Source organism: Eriocheir sinensis, unplaced genomic scaffold (genome assembly GCF_024679095.1).
Source record: "Eriocheir sinensis breed Jianghai 21 unplaced genomic scaffold, ASM2467909v1 Scaffold25, whole genome shotgun sequence".
NCBI lineage: Eukaryota > Metazoa > Arthropoda > Malacostraca > Decapoda > Varunidae > Eriocheir > Eriocheir sinensis.
In genome coordinates this window covers 678,160-695,742 of record NW_026111554.1, presented here as the reverse complement: position 1 = coordinate 695,742, position 17,583 = coordinate 678,160, and the positions used below count along the sequence as shown (strand labels likewise).

The 17,583-nt window shown below is 43.5% G+C and overlaps 1 protein-coding gene across 3 annotated transcripts in view; it reads right to left on the bottom strand.

Annotated features, from left to right (window-relative positions):
• Positions 1-17,583, bottom strand: part of LOC126991179 (uncharacterized) — a 135,043-nt gene that overhangs the window by 31,901 nt on the left and 85,559 nt on the right. Inside the window, exon 2 of one of the 3 annotated variants that reach the window (XM_050849950.1) lies at positions 7,314-8,800. The exons of the other annotated variants lie outside the window; for them this stretch is intronic. The gene's annotated coding sequence lies outside the window, so the exon portion shown is untranslated. Of the gene's footprint in view, positions 1-7,313; positions 8,801-17,583 lie in introns of those variants that run through there. 3 annotated transcript variants of the gene reach the window in all.

The following is a 17,583-nucleotide window of genomic DNA, read 5'->3' as shown; positions in this document are numbered from 1 at the left end:
TGTTTCTTGTTCTCAGGTTAGTTTGTAGCGTGGAGAGTTTGGAGTGATCAACGTTGCTGAGCTTGTTCAGGTACTTAAAGACTTGTATCATGTCTACCCGCAGTCGTCTCTTTTCCAACGTGAAGAGGTTGAGTCGCTCGAGTCGTTCTTCATAGGGTTTCGTCCTCAATGATGGTATCATCTTCGTGGCGCGGCGCTGTACTCTCTCAAGTAATTCAATGTCTTTCCTGTAATTAGGAGACCAGAATTGCACGGCGTATTCCAGGTGGGGCCTTACCAGCGAATTATACAAGGATAACATAACTCCCGGTGTCTTGTATTCGAAGTTCATCGATATGAACCCAAGCATTGTATTGGCTTTCTTACAGGCGGACTTGCAGTGTTTTGTTTGTTTCAAGTCACTGCTGATGGTGACCCCGAGGTCTCTTTCCTCTTGCACAACATGTAGTGGTTCGCCACCCATGTGGTATATGTGGTTGCTGTTTCTGGATCCGATATGCATTACTTTACATTTGGTAGTGTTGAAGGACATCTGCCATTTTTCCGACCACCGAGTGATCAGGTCCAGGTCTCTCTGGATAATTTCGCAGTCTGCCGTCGTGAGGGCCTTCCCACCCACCTTTGTGTCGTCGGCAAATTTTGAAAGATTGGATTTTAATCCTAGTTCTAGGTCGTTGATATATATGATGAAAAGTATGGGTCCCAGCACTGACCCCTGTGGCACTCCACTTGTGACCGGGAGCCACTCGGAGGCCTGTCCGTTGAGTACAACTCGTTGTTTTCTTTCAGTGAGCCAGTCTTTGATCCACGCTGTCAGATCGTCGCCTAATCCCGCCGACTTAAATTTCTTGAGGAGTCTTTCATGTGGCACTTTGTCAAAGGCTTTTTGAAAGTCTAGATATATAACATCACTGGGGATATGATTATCCCAGCGGAGGTGTCATGGGAAGACTTGGTAAAACTGCAGCGGGAGGACCGAGATCTGAGACCAATTATGGAGTGGCTGAGTCAGTCGTCAACGCGACCTGCTGGGTGGGAAGTAATCTCGAGAGAAAGCCCTACCACCAAGAATTACTGGACTCAGTGGGACACTCTTCGGATGGACGACGGGGTGTTGCAGCGACGCTGGGTCTCTCATGATGGTCTTGACCACTACTGGTCCACGGTGCTACCTGTGAAGTACCGGGAAGGCGTCTTGAAAGAAATGCACGACAGCATCACCAGCGGACACCTTGGGGTAAAAAAGACACTGAGTCGCCTGCGCCAAAGGTTCTACTGGGTTGGTATGAGGAAGGACGTGGAAGAATGGTGTCACGCGTGTGAGGTGTGCTGTGCAAAGAAGGGCCCCAAGAAGCGTCACCGTGCCCCATTGCAACAATACCAGGTTGGAGCCCCCATGGAACGGGTGGCAGTGGATATAGCAGGACCCTTGCCTCTGACGACGAACGGAAATAGGTACATCTGCGTCACAATGGATTACTTCACCAAGTGGCCGGAAGCCTACGCCATCCCTGACCAGGAAGCCACTACCATCGCCAAGGTTTTGGTGGAGGAGTTCTTCTGTCGCTTCGGTGTGCCTAACGAGCTCCATTCCGACCAGGGAAGGAATTTTGAGTCAACAGTCCTTGCTGAGTGCTGCAAGCTCCTGGGTATCAAGAAGACCCGGACCACCCCTCTGCACCCACAGTCAGATGGAATGGTGGAGAGGTTTAATTGGACGTTGGGCCAGGAGTTGGCCAAGCAGTGCAACAATGATCAGTCTTCATGGGATCAGAAGCTGCCTGCGCTTCTCATGGCCTACAGGTCTGCCGCCCACGAAACTACGGGGTATTCACCGGCAAAGCTGATGTTTGGACGTGAGCTGCGATTGCCGGTGGACCTACTGACAGGAAGGCCTCCTGGGGAAAGCCTTCCAAGGGACGCCTCCAGTTTTGCCCGTCAACTAGAGGAACGGCTGGAAGAGGTGCACCATCAAGTCCGAGGTGCCTTGAAGTTCTCCGGGGAGGCCATGAAGCGCGGTTACAATATGAGGGCAAGCCACGTTGACTTCAAGGAAGGAGACCAAGTCTGCCTTTACAACCCGCAGAGGAAGAAAGGACAGTCTCCGATGTTACAGAGCCCCTGGGAAGGCCCTTACACTGTGCTAGAACGCCTCTCCGACGTGACTTACCGAATCCGGAGAACGGAAAAGACCAAGCCGAAAATTGTCCACGTCAACTGCCTATGGAGGTACCACGGTCCGGGAAACTACACCTGGAACAACTACAGACACCCAGCAGCCGACGGAAACGCAAGGGACGACCAGGACCGAGAGGAGGTCGACGACGACATAAGCCTTCTGGACCTTTCAGCCGAGGGAGATAACCTCCCGGCTTCGGCAGATGTTCCAGGGACACCCCAAGAAGCAGACGACGACGAGGCGCACCAGGAGACAGACGTGCAGGAGGCACCGAGCAGAAGACAGAGACAACGCAGGCGTCCACAGCGATACGACGATTATTATGTTTTTGATTAATTCTCTTACGTTTGTATATAGTTAAGTGTGTGATCGGGACGATCACAATTTAGAGGGGGGGATAGTGTTGTGCTGGAAGCTTCCCCCGGCGACCATAGGCCTCTAGAAGGCTCCCGGAGAAACGAGCAAGGGGGCGGGGAGCAAGGCGAGCCGTCCGCGCCCCGCGGGGCGCGGCCAGGCGCCAGGCGGGAAGTGTTGCCAACTCGCATATATTTTTGCTACATGTTCTTGTATGATCTAAAATATACTGTAACATTCTAGACTGTACTGTTCTGGATATATATAGGAGAAGAGGGCGAGAGAGGGCCAGTCCCAGTCATAGTAAGCTAGTGGTTAGTGAAGACCTACTACTAAGGAAGAATATTAAACTACAGAAGCTGTGCAAAGTGTTTCCATATCTCCCTCCCACGGAGTCTCCTGACGGCGACACGGAACCCAAGTAACACGTCCGGCATAACAATAGAGAGGAAAAAGAGGAATGGAAGTCCGTTGTATCTTGGGTTTCTTGATATTGAGAAAGCGTATGATAGAGTAAACAGGGAGGTGATGTGCAAGGTACTGGAGAAAGTAGGTTTGAGTGATAAGATAGTGCGAATCATTAGGAGTATGTATGTGGATACGAGAGCCAGGTATAGGTTAGGAGCATTAGAGACAGAGTGGGTGAGGAGTGAAAGAGGTGTTAGGCAGGGCTGCATCCTGTCTCCAACTCTCTTCAGTCTGTACACTGAGGAGTTGGCAGCCAGGATGAGGAGAAAGAATGCAGGAGTAAAGTGGGAGAAGACAGGGTAAGTGTGCTTCTGTATGCAGATGATGTGGTAGTCATGAGTGAGTCAGCGGAGGAACTGCAGGAACTATTAGATGTGGTGAATGAGTATGGGAGAGATTTTGGAGTAAAATATAGTAGTGAGAAAAGTCAGATAATGGTTGTCAATGGGGCAGAAGATGAGATAAATAGGACCTGGAGGCTAGGAGACACAGAGCTAGGGCAAACAGATGCATACAAGTACCTGGGTGTATGGATGAGTCCGAGCGGGTGTGAAAGGACAAAGAATGAGAAGATTAGCCTAGTCAATCAATGGGTGGGCCGTCTGGGAAGTGCGGCAAGAATGAGAGCATGTAAGTATGATGTGCTGAGAGAGGTGTGGAAGAGTGTAGCAGTGCCGAGTGTGATGTATGGGATGGAGGTGATTACATGGAGTGAGTTGGAAATGGATAAATTGGAAGTAGGCCAAAATAGGATCGGTAGGTTAGCTTTGAATGCACCAAGGTATGCAGTGGTGGAAGCTTTGAGGGGTGATATGGGGTGGATACAAAGTCAGATTGGAACGAATGGATGACGCGAGACTGGCACGGAAGGTTCACTTGTGGAGTGTGCATGAGAGCAAATGGATTAAGAACTGGATGAGAATGGTTGGTGACAGTGGTATGCGAGTCAGGTGGGTGAGCAGAGAGGAAGGGAGGCGTTTCTTTGAATGGAAGGTGACTGACAGGAATAGTGAGGGTCTAGAATGGGATGTGAGAAAGTGGAAGAGAGAGATAGACAGTGCAGTGAAAGGTGACGGTCTGAGGAGGTGGAAGCATGCGATGGAGCGAAAGACTACTTTGGAGTGGTACAAGGAAAAGGAAGCCCCGCAGTGTGTCAGCTGGTATGATGGAAGCCTGGGTGGTGATCTTCTCTTCCAAGCTCGAGCGCAGTGTATGAATGTGAATGCAAGAAACTACAGGTGGTCTGAGTCCCGCAGCAAAGTGTGTCAGATGTGTGACAGGGGTGTGGATGAAACTGTCGTGCATGTGATACTGGTGTGTGGGAGGTACCGGAGAGAAAGGACGGAGATGATGAGGGTGGCACTGAGTGAGATGGGCTGGGATGTGAATGGGAGGATTGCAAGAACGGAGAGGGAGTGGATGCTGCTGCTGCTGGGACTGAGTGCTGAAGCAAATGATAGAATTATAGAAGCCATGAAGAGTTTTCTGGAAAAGATGTGGTGTGCAAGAAATAGGGAATTGGAAGATTTGTAATGGATACTGCTTGTTTGTTTTTATTTTTACAGGGTGTGCCGATGCGAAGCTCTCCAACGGGTCAGCTGTACAGCAGGAGCAAGAGTGTTCGTTTATCTTTGACACGTGGAGTACCTGACACGCCTCCGCCTGGGCCACACACGACTCAGCGCTCACCTCCACCGCCTGCGCCTGGCCCCCGACCCTCACTGCCCAAGGAGTCACGGCCCCTGGTGCAGGACCGTCGAGGAGACCAATGAGCACCGCCTGCTGCACTGTGTACTTCAGATAATCTATAAGTTCTGCTTGTCATACATGTTTGCTTTACTCTTCTTCTTTAAGTTATGTCCTTGTGTATGAAAGGTATAAACCAATTTATATGGCCTGGTATTATGCAACTTTTCTAAGTGACTGTACTTGTCTATTTGTTATATGTGTAATTTTCTTTATTATTCTTATTCCTGTATTCTTGAGATTATTCCATTGCATTACTGCCCTATTGTCTTTCTTTACTTTGTGTATAATTATGACACCAATATTTCTTTCTCATATTTCTTTTGCTCGTGTGTCTGTGTTCATGCATTTTCTATAATGCACAATGCGTGCCATATATCTACTGTACATGCCAGCAAAGATTTCTTGTATATAATTTTCTAGACAAATACAACTGAACTGCACCTTTATATCATTGTTTCTTTGTCCAAAATACACTAATTATTCTAGTAAATAGCTGTGTGTGTGTGTGTGTGTGTGTGTAGAAAATTACACTTCATGAACTATGGTCTTTGTGGCTATACCACCCACCACTGATGAAAGATAGCAAATAATAATCATATAATGCATAATGAATGATGAAAAATAAATACTCTTCATACATATTGTCAAAAAGATCTACGCATATATATTATGCTATAATATTATATTTAAGGACTTTTATACGAGGTATCGCCCCAGACAGAGGTGTCGAAGTAAGTGTGTCTGATGGTAGGCTGGCTGACTGCTGTCGGGACCCAAGCCAGCATGCCCTGGGGGTTGTGTGCGGGAGGAGGAAAGAGGGTAAAGGACAAATGGTGTGTGTGTCATTATCAGGGGTAACCACGGTGGAGCGCAAACACTCGGTAGTTGTAGTCAAGGCTTAATTAAGTTGATGAGTGATGTTAGACTGTGTGAGCAGGTTTTTTACCACATGTTAGTGGGAACACTTGATAGTGTTGTGCTGGAAGCTTCCCCCGGGGTCTATGGGACTCCGGAAGGCTCCGGGAGGAGCGAGTAGAGGGGCGGGGAGCAAGGCCCCGCCCGCGCCCCGCGGCCAGGCGCCAGGCGGGAAGTGTTGCCAACTCGCACATATTTTTGCTACATGTTCTTGTATAATCTAATATATACTGTAACGTTCTAGACTGTACTGTTCGGTATATACAGGAGAAGAGGGCGAGAGGAGTTAGTCCCAGTCATAGTAAGCTAGTGGTCAGTGAAGAGTCAAGAGTGAATTGTACAACTAAGGAAGAATATTAAACTACAGAAGCTGTGCAAGGTGCCCTTTTCTCTCTTATATACATACATCACTCAAGTAGCATGTGCTCAGTCATATCGTTACCCCTCTTTCACACCTACATGAATGTCACACCTTGCTTCCCCCCATCAGGCACCCGTGCTCCCACCTGCCTCTCCCTTGCCAGGCCGGCCCCCAGGACTTGCCTCTCCTGAGCAAAAGGAGCCAGCCAGACCAGGACTTACTGCATTCACTGCGGTAGGCCTGTGTCCAAAGCACTCCGTGTGCTGTGTGATGAATGCCATGGATTGGAATGATGGGTAACTAACTCAAATTTACAGTATGTTGCTGCATATATTCACATTGATATATCAGTACCGCCAAATCTGTGCACGTAAAATGAGTGTTTTACATTTGTTCCCGGTGACATGTTTCCTGCAACATTGAGGACTCACTGGCTGCCAGAGTGAAATTAAGGAACACACGCTATTTTCTTGTGATAATAAAACTCATCTCTCGGAATGCTTTTTTATCTTTACATAAATTCCCAAGTGGTACACTGAGATTTGAGGGCATACAAGACACATGTAAATGCAACCTGTTATAATTCTGATTGGGGGAAGAGAGGGGATGGGGGGGAGGGGGAGCAGGGTGGTAGAACACCCAAGAGAAGTAGGGGAGGGAAGAATGAGAAGACGGGAGTGTACGGAGAGAATTGATAACTCGCCTTTGCATTACCAAACTTCACCCTTATTCCTTTCTCCCGTTTCCGTTATTTCTCTCATCCCTCAAAGGAAGTGGTGCCACTGCTGTTGTGCCCCCCACCCCACCCCCCCAAAAGGCTGCCGTGGTATTTGACTTGCTTGTTGAGATGAGACATCACAAGGTTGGAAACAGGAAAGTGACAACACCATAAGACCTCAGTTACCCCTCCCAACTGCCAGTTTGGTGTGGTTTGCCTACAGTGCCGTCATCCTGCACACCCTGCTGCCGGGAAAGGCCTGCTCTGCTTTGGTGACTGCTGTGTTGGAGCCTTGTCACTCGAGTGGAGCACAATGTACACCACCCCACCAAGGCTGTGCCCTTGTCCCCAGCCACCCCCCTCTCTTGTCCCACCAGCCCGGGGTATGGCACAAGTGTTCAGTCTGTGGCCTGAGTTAACTCCCACTGCTCTGCCTGAATCCCGCCATCAGCGTCTGACCTAAGGATGACCTGGGACTAACACCTTGCCACCATCTGGAAGAGGATTTCATCCCACTCAAAGGCACCACCACACTGCACTAAACACTCCCACCAATATCATTACAACCTCCCACTGATGTGTTAGATCCCTGAACCCCTACCTACTGTTCTTTACAATGTGTTTATAATGTGTACATTTTTAGCTTAGCGGCTGGTAAGACCAAATACACTATATTATTACTATTAACACACACACACTTGACCAATAAGCCCAGGCCACAACAGCCAGCCCAGCACAGTCACCAAAAAGATCAGACCTTTCACAGGACCCACCAACCACATGAAGCCTGGGGTGGAAAGTGAATAACAGATCATGCCGTCACAGTCACCATTTGTTCCAACAGATGAATATTTTCTGTTCTCTGTGCTACACACAGCCCTGTAACACCACCACAACAAACACTTGCACTCACACACACAGCAGAACTGAATCAGCACAGCACCTCAGGAGAAGTGGACCTTCATGTGCCTGACAATCTCACCCTTAGTCATGAAACGTTTCCCACAAACATCGCACTTGAACCCTTTATGACCAGAGTGTCTGAAGACGTGCATGTCCAATATACTCTTCAGTTTGAACCTTTTCCCACAAACTTCACACTCATGACTTCTTGCATCAGTGTGTGTAACAAGGTGTAATTTGAGGGTACCCTTCTGACTGAAACATTTCCCACAAACTTCACACTCATGCTTTCTTTCACCAGTGTGTGTAAGAGTGTGTAATTTGAGGTTACCCTTCTGACTGAAACATTTTCCACAAACTTCACACTTATAATTTCTTTCACCAGTGTGTGTAAGAGTGTGTTTCTTGAGGTGACCCTTCTGATTGAAACATTTCCCACAAACTTCACACTCATGGTTTCTTGCACCAGTGTGTGTAAGGGTGTGTGTGTTGAGGTGACCCTTATGATTGAAACATTTCCCACAAACTTCACACTCATGGTTTCTTGCACCAGTGTGTGTAAGGGTGTGATGTTTGGGGTTACTCCTATTACTAAACCTTTTGCCACACTCCCGACTTTCATGAGGTCTTACACCAGAGTGTGTGGGTGTATTTGTTGAGGTCATCCTTCCCTGCATGTCTTTTCTCACACTCTTGGCTTTGGTCAGTAAACTTGCTCTCATTCTCAGATCTTCTCACACTTCTGAAATTCAAACTTCCCCCTTTGTGGATGAAGAGGCCAGCAGTTGTTGTTGTTGTTGGTGGTTGTGTTGGTGGTGTTTTTTATCACTCCTGAACCTCACACCAGTAGCAGTCTGCTCCTGCTGATCCCAGCCACTCCAGCTGCTGTCCCGCCTTGCAGCCTCCACTGCAACACTACTCTGGATGTGAGGAGTTGGCTGGCCTTGAGGAACCTCAGAGATGCTGGAGAAGGCGGCGAGGTTGCTTCAAAGCCACACTCAGTGACCAATTGAGCAGGCAAGGCGAGGGATGCACCAAGGAGTCCTGAAGTCAGCGGCAGCAGGGACGGAACAAGTACTGACCACAGCAACTGTCTCGATGCCTCACTTCAACACTAACACCAGTGGTGGACATTGGGACACAAAGTCATGTGCTGAAAAAAAAAAAATAAATAAAAAGAACATAAGAACATAAGAACGTAAGGAGTCTGCAAGAGGCCGGTTGGCCTATACAAGGCAGCTCCTGTACACTCAACCCCACCTTACCTCACCATCCATGGCTTTATCTAACCTCTTCTTGAATGTATCTATGGTATTGGCACCCACAACATGGCTCCCAAGCCTGTTCCATTCGTCCACCATTCTATTGGTGAACCAATTCTTGCCTATGTCTTTGTTGAATCTGAATTTGTCTAACTTAAACCATGGCCACGTCCTACCTGGCTCTTTCACTCTCAAAATTTTATTGACATCCCCTTTATTAAATCCCTTCATCCATTTATAAACTTCGATCAATTCTCCTCGCAACCTTCGCCTTTCAAGAGAGTGTAGATTTAACTGCTTCAGCCTTTCTTCATAAGGCAAGTTTCTCACCCCCTGAATCATCTTTGTCATCCTCCTCTGTACAGATTCTAACATCTTGATATCCATTCTATAATAGGGGGACCAGAACTGAACTGCATAATGAAGATGAGGTCTAACTAGTGCTAAGTAAAGTTTGATGACGACTTCAGCGCTCCTATTGCTCACGCTCCTTGAGATGAAACCTAGTACTCTGTTTGCCCGATTTTTAGCCTGAATGCATTGAGCCCTAGGACGGGGAAACTGAAGTTGGTGGGAGGGATCAGGGCGGTGGTGGGTGCACCGAAGGCAAGCCACAGGCCACCGGGTCAGGCAAATAGTGCGTGTACTGATAATAAACTAATGCAATAATATATTCATTGATAAATATGTCTTTTGAACTAACCTAAATAAATCTGAAGCGATATTCAAAACAATACTAAGACAGAACTACACGTAAATGGACAATATCCAGCGACCAAAGCTGCAAGCTTGATAGTTTTAAGGTCTGTTAACACATTAATCGCGTTTGGCAACTCAGCGCTCTTGCCTGCTCCGCGGAACTTTCACGGCGCCCACCACGCCAGTGTCCGTTGGACTTTTGCAGAGAGAGGAGTTATGTATCATTATGAGAGGATAGCCTGTAGTATAGTGTAAAAATCCACGGTACAAATATATACCAAATCGCGGACCACTAATATTTTTTCCCTCTGCCGCATATTGGTGCACCAATGTACCAGGCATGGGTTGGCGCATATATGTACCAGTTCGCGACGCACTGACGATGTTAGAATTTAAGTACGTATTTAACGAGCTTGTTTAACGATTGGGTGTGAATAACCCAGCGACTGCTATCATAATTACTAGTTCGGGATAGCTCATCCGCGCTCAGGCGAGTCCTATTCTGAGACGAAGGAGCGCGAGGCAGGTTCTCCCGAGCAGTCGTTCGCCAACACCCACTCGTGACACAGCTCACATTCAGTCCTGAACGAGCTTCCATACAAGGAAGACGTTTTAAGTTAACACTGCTAATACTTCTTGACTTTTGTCAAATATCTCATTTAAATTAGGGTAGGTCTTTCCTAATAAATGAATAAATTCACTCTTAATCTGATTGGGCAGTTTCTGAAACACTACGTGGCTAATCATGGTTAAACCTGCACTCTGGGTTCCAGAAAATCTAATCCTTGTGCCTTTAATTCATAAACATAAGCTCTTACTTCATTGAGGTACCTTTTAACTGAAATGAAGTCAGGGTCATTACTATAACTTGGAGTGGCATTCATGATGTTTTTAATAGTCTCATCAATGATAAAGACTTATTTAGAAATTCCTTTTTAGCAATTTCACGGCTTCCTCATAATTATCATCTGTTATTGACAGATGTTTGACCACAGTCAGGGCATAATCTCTGAGGTAGCCCACTAAGGCACGCTAACTTACTGGCGTTAGACAAACTTTTCTTATTGCCAATGACTGTGTTAAACTGATTTATAAAAGTGTTAAAAGCAAACTTGTCCTTCTCCTGGCCAGTGAACGTTCCACATTCAAGAGGTGGTGGTTTAGTCTCACTGAATCTCATTAGGACTGCCAGTTCGGCTAAGGACTTATCTGAAGGCTGTCCTTCTCCTAGAAGCAAATCTTTATATTCATTTAACTGAACATCTATCTGCGAGTCATAATTGACTTGTTCTTCAAGTTCCTGTTCAAACGATTCAGGGGCTGTACTCTCCTGATCAAGCTTACACATAATTAGGGTAATTCTTTCATCATACTTCTTAATACTGTCTCTCTCTTCTTGAATACCCTTCAACTGGGATTTATAAAGAGAAGCATCCAGTATATTATCTTCACGTTGTTTATTTAATGTTTTTAGTTTGAGGTAATTTTCCTTTTATGTAGCTCTTAACTTTCTTAATGATTTAATTTCTTCCTCTGCCTCGGTGATTTGCTTAGGATCAAGGTCAGTCATCTTGCTTGCTTAACTTAAAATCTTAATTGCTATAAAACTAGAAATCAAACCAAACAGTTATGATTCTAAAGTATTACTAAAAAATAAAATACTTGTTATTATAATTGAATTCCAGTAGACCACAGAATTAAAAGGATGCCCAGGGATCACTAGAATTGAGGTGCTTTCAAATGAAAACACTCAATTTTCCATGGCACAAACCAGAGTGTTAATTAAGTTACCCTGATATTCTTGGAGAGCCTCATCATTCAGGTGCACCCCATCTCTGAAGGAGTCTGGGCCGTACATTGATGCCGGTCCCAACAATGCCATATGGTCAACCAGCCCGCCTTTTGAGTTGTTTGTTCACAAAATTATTTATAATTTGGCGCCGGTTAAAATCGTCTGCTGTGGGGGCTCCAAATGGATTGTCCTCTTCATAATAGCGAGGTTCTATTTGCACTGCTATTGTAACAGTGTCAGGTAGGCTCTCATTGAGTTTCTCATAAAATTCATTTGCAATAGCATTGACCTACCAGTTGGACCAAGTATCAACTATTGAATTACCTCCCAGAATGATAATCATGTAATCCGGGTTCAACTCTTCCAATATCTCAAATTCCTGAGGCCTTTCTACCAGGAATTGGTAGTTCTTTCCAGGAAAATACCTAAATGTAAAGAGCACATCTAGTTCTTGGTCATTTACGGTTAATGATCAGGCCAATCGCACTTTTGTTCAAGTTCTCTAACGTAACTGTGCCCGTAAACCAACACTTTCATTTTACAATCTCACCTGGACTTAACCGGTTTTCAGATGAAATCAGGCTAAGGCCCGATGAGAGGTATTGATGGTTAACGTACTACTAGCCAACGAGTGATCACGTACCTGGCCTCCAGGCTAAATAATGGAACTCAAGGTCATTCATCAAACAGCTACTAACAACCTAATTTAAAGAAGTTATATTAATTCCTTACATCTTATTGAAGGTTATAAACCAATTTACTAAAAGTTATATTAAGACGTATGGATAATTATTTATCCAACAAGTGGCAATTAATCACTTGTTGAAATTATCTTGGCAACAAGTACACTCAACCCTCGATTTGCCGGACCTCCATTTGCCGGATTTTGGATTTGCCGGACAAGAGTCCGTGGGGTAAAAAAAAAAAAAAAAAGTCCGGGACAAGTCGATTTCAAACTACCGCGCCAGACAAAGTTCGCAAATCGGGCACTAGATGGCAGCGCAGGCGGACATACACGTCTAGTACTGGACTGTACACAAGTCTGCCGCGTCACATGAGTGTTGTGCTTACGTGCTTGTCGTGGATACACCTCTTCTTCACAACGATGCCACCCAAAAACCCACCAAAGAAAGTAACCAAGCGTACAGCTAAACCTGTGCATGTTGTAGAAGGTAATATATTATATTACAGGACAGTATAGGACAGCTATGCGAGGTGTAGTCCGGGGGTGGGTTGTGTTTCCCGGACATATATAGGGTAAAGTCCGGCAAGGGGGTAGACCCCCGGACATTTTCCATTGCCGGACATTTGCCATTCCCGGACAAGCCTTCCCCCCTTTTAGTCCGGCAAATCGAGGGTTGAGTGTAGTTGCAATAACCCAATACTATTGAAACTGTGATATAAACTTATTACTGCTATTGAAATTATATTAGAAACTATTAAATTTATGTTATAAAGTAATGTAAATGATTGTTATAAATAATGTTATTATGTTGACTTATAAAGGTATATTGAAAACCGCCTCTCTGGGATCGGTTTCACACGCTCAGTAGCGTACAATATACTTTAGGTAATTTATACAACTGAAACTTAAGGGTAGAAAAGCAGATCACCGAGGCGTAACTCACCTCCACGTCGTAATAATAATAACGCTCACCCACACAGCTAGTTATAATAATACAACTTTTGGCCAAACGCTACTACATATTACAACTTAGCTGTGATGTTCCTTTTCAATAGGTGGATATTGAGGGGCGTGGAAGCAGTGATCCACGGTGATTACTTCTACGTAGTTGTAAGGTTAACTTAAAACGTCTTCCTTGTACTCTTGTTTGTTGGAGGAGGTGTATTAGCAGTTTTGAATTGTACCAGCACCAAGTCAGTTAGGCCAAAGACATTTAAAAGTAACCAACAACAAACGTCGGAGAGGCCTAAACAATTGAAAACTACTAATAAACCTCCTCCAACAAACAAGAGTACCCTACAGAACTATAAGAACACCAACAGCAAGGAAGTAACTCCTAACAATCAGGAGAATAAATTAGAATGTAAGCTTTGTTGCTCTCATAGTCATAACATGGGTCATTGTCCTAATTTCAAGTTTTATGATAGTAGGGTGGCGAGGTTGAAGGAACTGTCAATGTGTACTCGTTGTGGTGGTTCAGGGCATGAGACACAGCAGTGCTATGGAAACCAAGGGAAGTTGAAATACCCTTGTAAACTGTGTGGCACAAAAGATCATTTTACTGCACTTTGCCCTCAAAATGTCACGGAGAAAAAGAATGTGAAAACAAATATAAGCTTGTGCTTGGCTCAAAGAAACATAGACTCCTGTCAGATGCTTCCCACTAGAACCATCACAATAAAATGTGGATCTAGAACAAGAAAAGTAAGATGTCTGATGGATAGTGGAAGTCAGAGGTCCTATATATCAGAATCCTGCACAAAGTTGATTCGTCCTGACACACGCAACCTCTATAAACTGAGTTGTGATGTGAATACCTATCTTGGAGAGGACACTAAGGAGTTCAAACAAATGTCCACAGGCATTAAGATTGGCCAGAAGTTGGTGTTTATACCATTATTGATTGACAGCACCTTTAAACTAACCTATGAAGTACCAGGGTTAAGTGCTGTAATCAACAGATTTAAACAAAATAATATAAAATTACTTGATGAAACATATTACCACAACACCGACTCTGATATTGTAAATGTGGACATGTTATTGGGCATTGATGTGTTGCAACATATTCATCATTACTCTACTGAGAAATTAGGGGGCACTTGCATATTCATGGAAGGAAAATATGCTCCTATTGGTAATATCTTTAGATTTTTAGAAGAAGAACAAAAAGGAGCTGTAAGAGCATCACTCAAAACTAAAGTAGAGCAAGTGGATAATAAAACCAGAACAATGGTTAATGCTGTGATGGATCCATTAAAGTCTTATTTTAATCCCCTGGAAAATATATTGACCGATTCAGAAGTTGATAATGGCTTGGAAAATCTTTTTAGCCTAGAATCTTTGGGGATAAAAACCGACGACCAAGAACTTGTTTCTATAGACAAAGAACAAGTAGATAAGTTCAAGGAGGGAATAAAATTTAAAGATGGGCACTACCATGTAGAGCTGCCTTGGTACCCAGAAAAGGTAGATGACGTGCCATCAAATTATAATGTTGCCCTCAAGGTATTAGATAGAACAGTCAGTCACCTTAAAATAAGAACTTATTGGATAAATATGAAGCTGTTTTTGATCAACAGTTGGCTGATGGAATCATTGAAGAAATTAAAGTAGATCCATCTGAATACAAGAACAAAACTTGGATTCCACACAGACCCATCGTTAAGATGGAAGAACAAGTAACCACTAAGATCAGACCTGTGTTTAATTGTTCCTTAAAAACTGAAAAGGAAACGCCTTCTCTAAATGAAGCAGCTTATACAGGTATTGACATGATGAACAACATCCTTAATATGTTGTTCCTATTTAGATCTAATGATTATGTAATGACCAGTGATGTTAAACAAGCCTTTTTGATGATTAAATTAAAGAAAGAAGAAGATCAAAATAGGTTTTGCTTCTTTTGGAAGAGAGGAGATAAGTTAATCACTTATAGATTTAAAAGTATAGTATTTGGATTCACCTCCTCCCCCTTCATACTTCATTATGTGATGCAACATCATGCCAACACCTTTCCTGATGATAAAATAAGTCAAATACTATCAGATAATTTTTATGTGGATAACCTAATAGTAACAGGAAATGACCTTAGTGACTTGCACAATACATACCAAGAAACATATAACAGGATGAAATCCGGAGGATTCACATTAAGATCTTGGAACTCTAACTCACTTGAGTTAAGAGATAAAATGGCTCATGATGAAAAGTTAGTTGGTAGTTATATCTATATCCCAGAAAAAGTTCTGGGATATAGATATAACTACCAAGAAGATACGTTAAGTGTCGCCCCTTGCAAGATAAATGCTTCAGCTAACACCAAGCGCCAAGTATTGTCCCAAACCTCTAAATTATTTGATCCCATAAATTTTGCTCTACCAATAACCATCAAAGGGAAAATATTGATGAGGAAGATATGGAAATTAGAAACAGGTTGGGATGAAGTTTTACCTCAAGACTTATGCAATGAAATGAGGAAATTAAGTAAGGACTTAGAACAGGTACCTGATATACCCTTTCAAAGGCAAGCCTTAAATGAAAATAGAAATTATGGCTTGCACATATTCTGTGATAGCTCTGCAGAAGCCTATGGATTTGTAGCCTATGCAGTAGATGAGAATAATGAAAGAACATTCCTGTATGCCAAGTCCAAATTAGTACCTTTAGGAAGAAAATGAGTACAGTATTCCCACTTTAGAATTACTGGGTGTCATTTTGGCTTTTAAATGCTTGCCATCTCTGTTAGAGTCCTATAAGGGCATGCAAATTCAGTTTCTAAACTTATGTGTAGATGCACAGGTAGTCCTGAGTTGGCTATTAAATAAGGAGACTAAAGTCAAGTCAAAATTCCTCCGCAACAGAGTATTAGATGCAGTCTGTTTAAAGGACGAGCTAGTCAAAATTCAATATTCCTATTTCCTACCATTATGTAAACACAGACCATAACCCAGCGGACCTGGTAACCAAAGGCCTATCATATAACCAGTTTGTAAATAAACTGCAATTTTGGCTTGAGGGTCCTCACTGGCTCAGTAATGAATTTAAGCAGTGGCCTGAATATCCATTGCTCAGTGTATCACCTACTCAGCAAACAGTCCTGGGCACATTCTGCAATAATAGCAGTAATCAGCCTCATAAAGTTAATACGGGATAATATATTTAAATAAATTCTCCTGTTTAAACCGGCTGATTAAGTGCACCAGTTATCTATATAAGTTTCTGAGTAAGGTGAAGGTCTGTGATCCCGTGGTAGAAGCATGGAATTATTGGATAAGAACAACTCAGGAGGAGCATTATCATGAAGAGATCTCCTTTCTGAGACAAAAAGATAAAGACAGTAAGGCACCTCCTCTGGTTTCACATCTTAATTTATTTATAGACCCTAAAGGGATACTTAGAACCAGAGGTAGGATTAGCAAATGCTTGTACTATAATTATAACGTACACAACCCTATACTCCTTTCTAGGGATAGCAGGTTCACTCTCTTAGTAATATTGGATAGCCATTATAAGAGACAGCACTTAGGAATTGGCACTACCTTAAATTATATAAGGGAACAAGGATATTGGATACCCAAAGGTAGAATGGCAGTCAAAAGTGCTCTGAGTACCTGCATGGTGTGCAAAAGATACAATGCATTAGCCTATAAATACCCTAAATTGACAGATATGCCTAAGCATCATATGAATTTAGTAAAGCCATTCCAACATGTAGGTGTGGACTTTACTGGACATTTTTGGGTTCAGGATAATGACACAGCCAGAGCAATTAAAGTTTATGTACTAGTATTCACCTGTCTCAATATTAGGGCTGTGCATTTTGAGCTGTTAACAGATATGTCCACTAAGAATTTTTTGCTGGCTTTTCAAAGATTTTGTAATACCTACTCTATCCCAGAATATTTATACTCTGACAATGCCAAATCATTTATAAAGGGAGGCTCAGTCCTAGAAAATGCCCTGCAGTCAATGGAGTTTGTGGCTGAACTGGAAAAGTGTAACATCAAACACATAAGAATACCTGTTTACTCTGCCTGGATAGGTTCTGCATGGGAACGACTTATTTGTACCATGAAGAATTGTCTGTATAAAGTGGTAGGCAGATCCAAGCTGACATATCATGAACTCTTGACATCGTTGTCGAATATACAGCTTGCAATGAATTCAAGACCATTAACATACAGGTCCAGTTCAGATGAACTTGAACCAATAACACCTAATTCCTTCCTCAAATTTCATGGAAATTCTTCTCTAATATTAAGGGATAATGCAGAGGTATGGGTTGATGACCAGGAAACCCTTGAAAACACATTGGTGGTTCAGGAAGAATTACTTGATAAGTTTAAAAAGCTGTGGTATAATGACTATTTACTCAGTTTAAGAGAACACAGCAAAAACTTATATCAAAGTAGCTGGGAAAATAGAATAAAAGTAGGTGATGTAGTTATTATTAAAGCCATCAATAAGCCCAGACCTTATTGGATGTTGGGTAAAGT